Genomic DNA, 7500 nt, shown 5'->3' on the forward strand with positions numbered 1-7500 from the left:
AAGAAAAATTCCACCATAGGAATGTTCCTAAGGTCCTCCCGATCTGAACAAGCCTAACCTTGACCGTGTGGCATTAACCCTTCACAGTAAAACAGTGTTTTTTGATCTCACAGATTACAGTGTCATCTCTCCCCATAGGAATACATTGCCTGCACCACAAAATTCAACCTGAGGCCTATGTGGGTTATGAATGCCGTATGAACCTGTCTTCGGTACCAGTCCATCAGGCCACTATGAGGTCTACCTGTGTTGATTCTAAGCTTCCTGGACCAACCGGAAGTGGTTCAAATCACCCTAAAAGTGTTTACCCATACATTGCATGCAGTTTGATAGACATAGTGCATTCAACCCTGTGTAGATCAGTCAATTCTTAACGTAAAGACTTAAAACTCGGGATTCTGTAAGTGGCCATGTCAATCAAGACATGTGGTGATTTATAGCTTCCTGTGCCAACCGGAAGTGCCATAATTGGTGTCTCAGGGGCTGTTTCGAAGGGTTAAAAAGTCAGATCTGTCCAAAACTTCATATATGTGATTAGGCAACCCCCATGAACTGTAAATCAGTCATTTTTCCCCAAAAAAATCAAAGGAAAAAAAAATTGCACTAAAACACAACTTGGATGGAGGGACGTATTGGGGTGCGTAGAGACAGACAGTGGCCGCAATAGTTAGCTTTGTTGGAGCTAAAAAAGAACGGTCGGACCTAGAGTTCCGAAACTTTAGAAACCTGTTCTAGACCTCCGGGCCATGGTGCGTGGCGAGTTACGTGGCTCTAGACGGTTCTCGGACCGAGAAACAGCCTCGTACATTTGGAATAACTTCAATTCATTTTTGCATCACGAAAATGACGACGTTTAGAAAAGTCTCAGAGACGCAAGGCTAGGTGCGTTGAAACCGGCTCGGCCCATAGAGACGGACCCCAAAGTTTCTGTCCGATAGCTCGTTCAAGGACCCCGTAGCAAGGCATGGAAATAAGTGGATTTTCAGCACCAATTAGGGTTTTTCTCGGACACCAAATGACCTATCGAGCCGAAACTCGGGATTCGGGGTCGCCTCACATAGGACTTCACATAATGTCCGAACTGGACCCGCAGCTAGAACGTAACTATGTGTTTTACCTTTTTATTATGTTTTCAACTATAGGCGCTGTGAATTATGGGCCTGCTCTGACATATGTGATAGTTGGCTACTAAATGAGTAGGAAAAAGTGGGTTTGGTGTCAATTGATATCCATTTGGTGTCATAATGACATCTAATTGACTGATGGACACTGACTTGCTAGTTGACTTTTGTACATTTGCAATATGTTTAAACGGAGAGGGACCATCACCAAAATGGCATTCTGAAATCAACACAAAAAATGGCATCACCATAGTCTCCAGACTGTTCTGAGTTCAACGAGCTATCCCGCTTGACCGTAGCTCGCTCGGTCTAGGCGCAGCAACCATTAGAATAGAAGGCCCAAAATGAAGCCTGCACCACAATGTCATTTGCTTTTGAGTGACAGTGAGAGAACCGTTAGGGTGAGAAGAAAAATTCCACCACTTGAATGTTCCTAAGGTCCTCCCGATCTCAACAAGCCTAACCTTGACCGTGTGGCATTAACCCTTCACAGTAAAACAGTGTTTTTTGATCTCACAGATTACAGTGTCATCTCTCCCCATAGGAATACATTGCCTGCACCCCTAATTTCAACCTGAGGCCTATGTGGGTTATGAATGCCGTATGAAGCCTGTCTTCGGTACCAGTCCATCAGGCCACTATGAGGTCTACCTGTGTTGATTCTAAGCTTCCTGGACCAACCGGAAGTGGTTAAAATGCCCCTAAAAGTGTTTACCCATACAATGCATGCAGTTTGATAGACATAGTGCATTCAACCCTGTGTAGATCAGTCAATTCTTAACGTAAGGACTTAAAACTCAGGATTCTGTAACAGCATACCCCAATGAGGATATGTGTTGATTTATAACTTCCTGTGCCAACCGGAAGTGCCATAATTGGTGTCTCAGGGGCTGTTTCGAAGGGTTAAAAAAGTCTGATCTTTCCAAAACTTCATATGTGTGATTAGGCAACCCCCATGAACTGTAAATCAGTCATTTTTCCCAAAAAAAATCAAAGGAAAAAAAATTGCACTAAAACACAACTTGGATGGAGGGACGTATTGGGGTGCGTAGAGACAGACAGTGGCTCCAATAGTTAGCTTTGTTGGAGCTAAAAAAGAACCGTCGGACCTAGAGTTCCGAAACTTTAGAAACCTGTTCTAGACCTCCCGTAGATGGTGCGTGGTGAGTTACGTGGCTCTAGAAGGTTCTCGGACCGAGAAACAGCCTCGTACATTTGAAATAACTTCAATTCATTTTTGCATCACGAAAATGACGACATTTAGAAATGTCCCAGAGTCGCAAGACTAGGTGCATTGCGAACGTCTCGGCCCATATAGACAGACCCCAACGTTTCTGTCCGATATCTCATTCAAGGACCCCGTAGCAAGTCATGGAAAATAGTGGATTTTCAGCACCAATTAGGGTTTTTCTCGGACACCAAATGACCTATCGAGCCGAAACTTGGGATTCGGGGTCGCCTCAGCTAGGCCAACACATAACATAAGAAATGGACCCGCAGCTAGAACGTAACTACGTGTTTTATGGTTTTTTTATGGTTTGTACCGAAGGCGTTGTGAATTTTGGGCCAGCTCTGAAGTATGTAATAGTTGGCTACTAAACGAGTTGGAAAAAGTGGGTTTGGTGTCAGTTTGTATCAGTTTGGTGGTCAGAATGATATCTAATTGACTGATGGACTCTTGTCCACTTGACTCTTGTACATTTGCAATATGATTCTATAGTGAAAAAACATCACCAAAAGCGACATTCTGAAATCAACCCAAACGAGCGATTGAGATGACCCAGAATCACTGCAAAGCCATCCCGAGTTCATCGGGCCAGTCAATTTCACATTCCTGCAGGATTTTTATAGCATGACAAATTCGTGATGGTACCTGCCCATTAAAACATATTGCAAATGCACAGTGACTTTGAAAAAGTAAGAAACAAAAAAAAATACATCTAAAATTTTTTGAGCATGACAAATTCGTGATGGTACCTGCCCATTGAAACATATTCCAAATGCACAGTGACTTTGAAAAAGTAAGGAAACAAAAAAAAATACATCTAAAATTTTTTGAGCATGACAAATTCGTGATGGTACCTGCCCATTGAAACATATTGCAAATGCACAGTGACTTTGAAAAAGTAAGGAAACATAAACAAATTCGATAAACAAATTCGTGATGGTACCTGCCCATTGAAACATATTGCAAATGCACAGTGACTTTGAAAAAGTAAGGAAACATAAACAAAATTTCGATAAACAAATTCGTGATGGTACCTGCCCATTGAAACATATTGCAAATGCACAGTGACTTTGAAAAAGTAAGGAAACATAAACAAATTCGATAAACAAATTCGTGATGGTACCTGCCCATTGAAACATATTGCAAATGCACAGTGACTTTGAAAAAGTAAGGAAACATAAACAAATTCGATAAACAAATTCGTGATGGTACCTGCCCATTGAAACATATTGCAAATGCACAGTGACTTTGAAAAAGTAAGGAAACATAAACAAATTCGATAATCAAATTCGTGATGGTACCTGCCCATTAAAACATATTCCAAATGCACAGTGACTTTGAAAAAGTAAGGAAACAAAAAAAAATACATCTAAAAAATTTTGAGCATGACAAATTCGTGATGGTACCTGCCCATTGAAACATATTGCAAATGCACAGTGACTTTGAAAAAGTAAGGAAACATAAACAAATTCGATAAACAAATTCGTGATGGTACCTGCCCATTAAAACATATTCCAAATGCACAGTGACTTTGAAAAAGTAAGAAACAAAAAAAAATACATCTAAAATTTTTTGAGCATGACAAATTCGTGATGGTACCTGCCCATTGAAACATATTGCAAATGCACAGTGACTTTGAAAAAGTAAGGAAACATAAACAAATTCGATAAACAAATTCGTGATGGTACCTGCCCATTAAAACATATTCCAAATGCACAGTGACTTTGAAAAAGTAAGAAACAAAAAAAAATACATCTAAAAAATTTTGAGCATGACAAATTCGTGATGGTACCTGCCCATTGAAACATATTGCAAATGCACAGTGACTTTGAAAAAGTAAGGAAACATAAACAAATTCGATAAACAAATTCGTGATGGTACCTGCCCATTGAAACATATTGCAAATGCACAGTGACTTTGAAAAAGTAAGGAAACATAAACAAATTCGATAAACAAATTCGTGATGGTACCTGCCCATTAAAACATATTCCAAATGCACAGTGACTTTGAAAAAGTAAGGAAACAAAAAAAATACATCTAAAAAATTTTTGAGCATGACAAATTCGTGATGGTACCTGCCCATTGAAACATATTGCAAATGCACAGTGACTTTGAAAAAGTAAGGAAACATAAACAAATTCGATAAACAAATTCGTGATGGTACCTGCCCATTAAAACATATTCCAAATGCACAGTGACTTTGAAAAAGTAAGAAACAAAAAAAAATACATCTAAAATTTTTGAGCATGACAAATTCGTGATGGTACCTGCCCATTGAAACATATTGCAAATGCACAGTGACTTTGAAAAAGTAAGGAAACATAAACAAATTCGATAAACAAATTCGTGATGGTACCTGCCCATTGAAACATATTGCAAATGCACAGTGACTTTGAAAAAGTAAGGAAACATAAACAAATTCGATAAACAAATTCGTGATGGTACCTGCCCATTAAAACATATTCCAAATGCACAGTGACTTTGAAAAAGTAAGAAACAAAAAAAAATACATCTAAAATTTTTTGAGCATGACAAATTCGTGATGGTACCTGCCCATTGAAACATATTGCAAATGCACAGTGACTTTGAAAAAGTAAGGAAACATAAACAAATTCGATAAACAAATTCGTGATGGTACCTGCCCATTAAAACATATTCCAAATGCACAGTGACTTTGAAAAAGTAAGAAACAAAAAAAAATACATCTAAAAAATTTTGAGCATGACAAATTCGTGATGGTACCTGCCCATTGAAACATATTGCAAATGCACAGTGACTTTGAAAAAGTAAGGAAACATAAACAAATTCGATAAACAAATTCGTGATGGTACCTGCCCATTGAAACATATTGCAAATGCACAGTGACTTTGAAAAAGTAAGGAAACATAAACAAATTCGATAAACAAATTCGTGATGGTACCTGCCCATTAAAACATATTCCAAATGCACAGTGACTTTGAAAAAGTAAGAAACAAAAAAAATACATCTAAAAAATTTTGAGCATGACAAATTCGTGATGGTACCTGCCCATTGAAACATATTGCAAATGCACAGTGACTTTGAAAAAGTAAGGAAACATAAACAAATTCGATAAACAAATTCGTGATGGTACCTGCCCATTGAAACATATTGCAAATGCACAGTGACTTTGAAAAAGTAAGGAAACATAAACAAATTCGATAAACAAATTCGTGATGGTACCTGCCCATTAAAACATATTCCAAATGCACAGTGACTTTGAAAAAGTAAGAAACAAAAAAAAATACATCTAAAAATTTTTGAGCATGACAAATTCGTGATGGTACCTGCCCATTGAAACATATTGCAAATGCACAGTGACTTTGAAAAAGTAAGGAAACATAAACAAATTCGATAAACAAATTCGTGATGGTACCTGCCCATTAAAACATATTCCAAATGCACAGTGACTTTGAAAAAGTAAGAAACAAAAAAAAATACATCTAAAAAATTTTGAGCATGACAAATTCGTGATGGTACCTGCCCATTGAAACATATTGCAAATGCACAGTGACTTTGAAAAAGTAAGGAAACATAAACAAATTCGATAAACAAATTCGTGATGGTACCTGCCCATTGAAACATATTGCAAATGCACAGTGACTTTGAAAAAGTAAGGAAACATAAACAAATTCGATAAACAAATTCGTGATGGTACCTGCCCATTAAAACATATTCCAAATGCACAGTGACTTTGAAAAAGTAAGAAACAAAAAAAAATACATCTAAAAAATTTTGAGCATGACAAATTCGTGATGGTACCTGCCCATTGAAACATATTGCAAATGCACAGTGACTTTGAAAAAGTAAGGAAACATAAACAAATTCGATAAACAAATTCGTGATGGTACCTGCCCATTGAAACATATTGCAAATGCACAGTGACTTTGAAAAAGTAAGGAAACATAAACAAATTCGATAAACAAATTCGTGATGGTACCTGCCCATTAAAACATATTCCAAATGCACAGTGACTTTGAAAAAGTAAGGAAACAAAAAAAAATACATCTAAAAAATTTTGAGCATGACAAATTCGTGATGGTACCTGCCCATTGAAACATATTGCAAATGCACAGTGACTTTGAAAAAGTAAGGAAACATAAACAAATTCGATAAACAAATTCGTGATGGTACCTGCCCATTAAAACATATTCCAAATGCACAGTGACTTTGAAAAAGTAAGAAACAAAAAAAATACATCTAAAATTTTTGAGCATGACAAATTCGTGATGGTACCTGCCCATTGAAACATATTGCAAATGCACAGTGACTTTGAAAAAGTAAGGAAACATAAACAAATTCGATAAACAAATTCGTGATGGTACCTGCCCATTGAAACATATTGCAAATGCACAGTGACTTTGAAAAAGTAAGGAAACATAAACAAATTCGATAAACAAATTCGTGATGGTACCTGCCCATTAAAACATATTCCAAATGCACAGTGACTTTGAAAAAGTAAGGAAACAAAAAAAAATACATCTAAAAAATTTTGAGCATGACAAATTCGTGATGGTACCTGCCCATTGAAACATATTGCAAATGCACAGTGACTTTGAAAAAGTAAGGAAACATAAACAAATTCGATAAACAAATTCGTGATGGTACCTGCCCATTAAAACATATTCCAAATGCACAGTGACTTTGAAAAAGTAAGAAACAAAAAAAAATACATCTAAAAATTTTTGAGCATGACAAATTCGTGATGGTACCTGCCCATTGAAACATATTGCAAATGCACAGTGACTTTGAAAAAGTAAGGAAACATAAACAAATTCGATAAACAAATTCGTGATGGTACCTGCCCATTAAAACATATTCCAAATGCACAGTGACTTTGAAAAAGTAAGAAACAAAAAAAAATACATCTAAAATTTTTTGAGCATGACAAATTCGTGATGGTACCTGCCCATTGAAACATATTGCAAATGCACAGTGACTTTGAAAAAGTAAGGAAACATAAACAAATTCGATAAACAAATTCGTGATGGTACCTGCCCATTAAAACATATTCCAAATGCACAGTGACTTTGAAAAAGTAAGAAACAAAAAAAAATACATCTAAAATTTTTGAGCATGACAAATTCGTGATGGTACCTGCCCATTGAAACATATTGCAAATGCACAGTGACT

Source organism: Oncorhynchus mykiss, unplaced genomic scaffold, assembly GCF_013265735.2.
Source record: "Oncorhynchus mykiss isolate Arlee unplaced genomic scaffold, USDA_OmykA_1.1 un_scaffold_60, whole genome shotgun sequence".
Taxonomy (NCBI): Eukaryota; Metazoa; Chordata; class Actinopteri; order Salmoniformes; family Salmonidae; genus Oncorhynchus; species Oncorhynchus mykiss.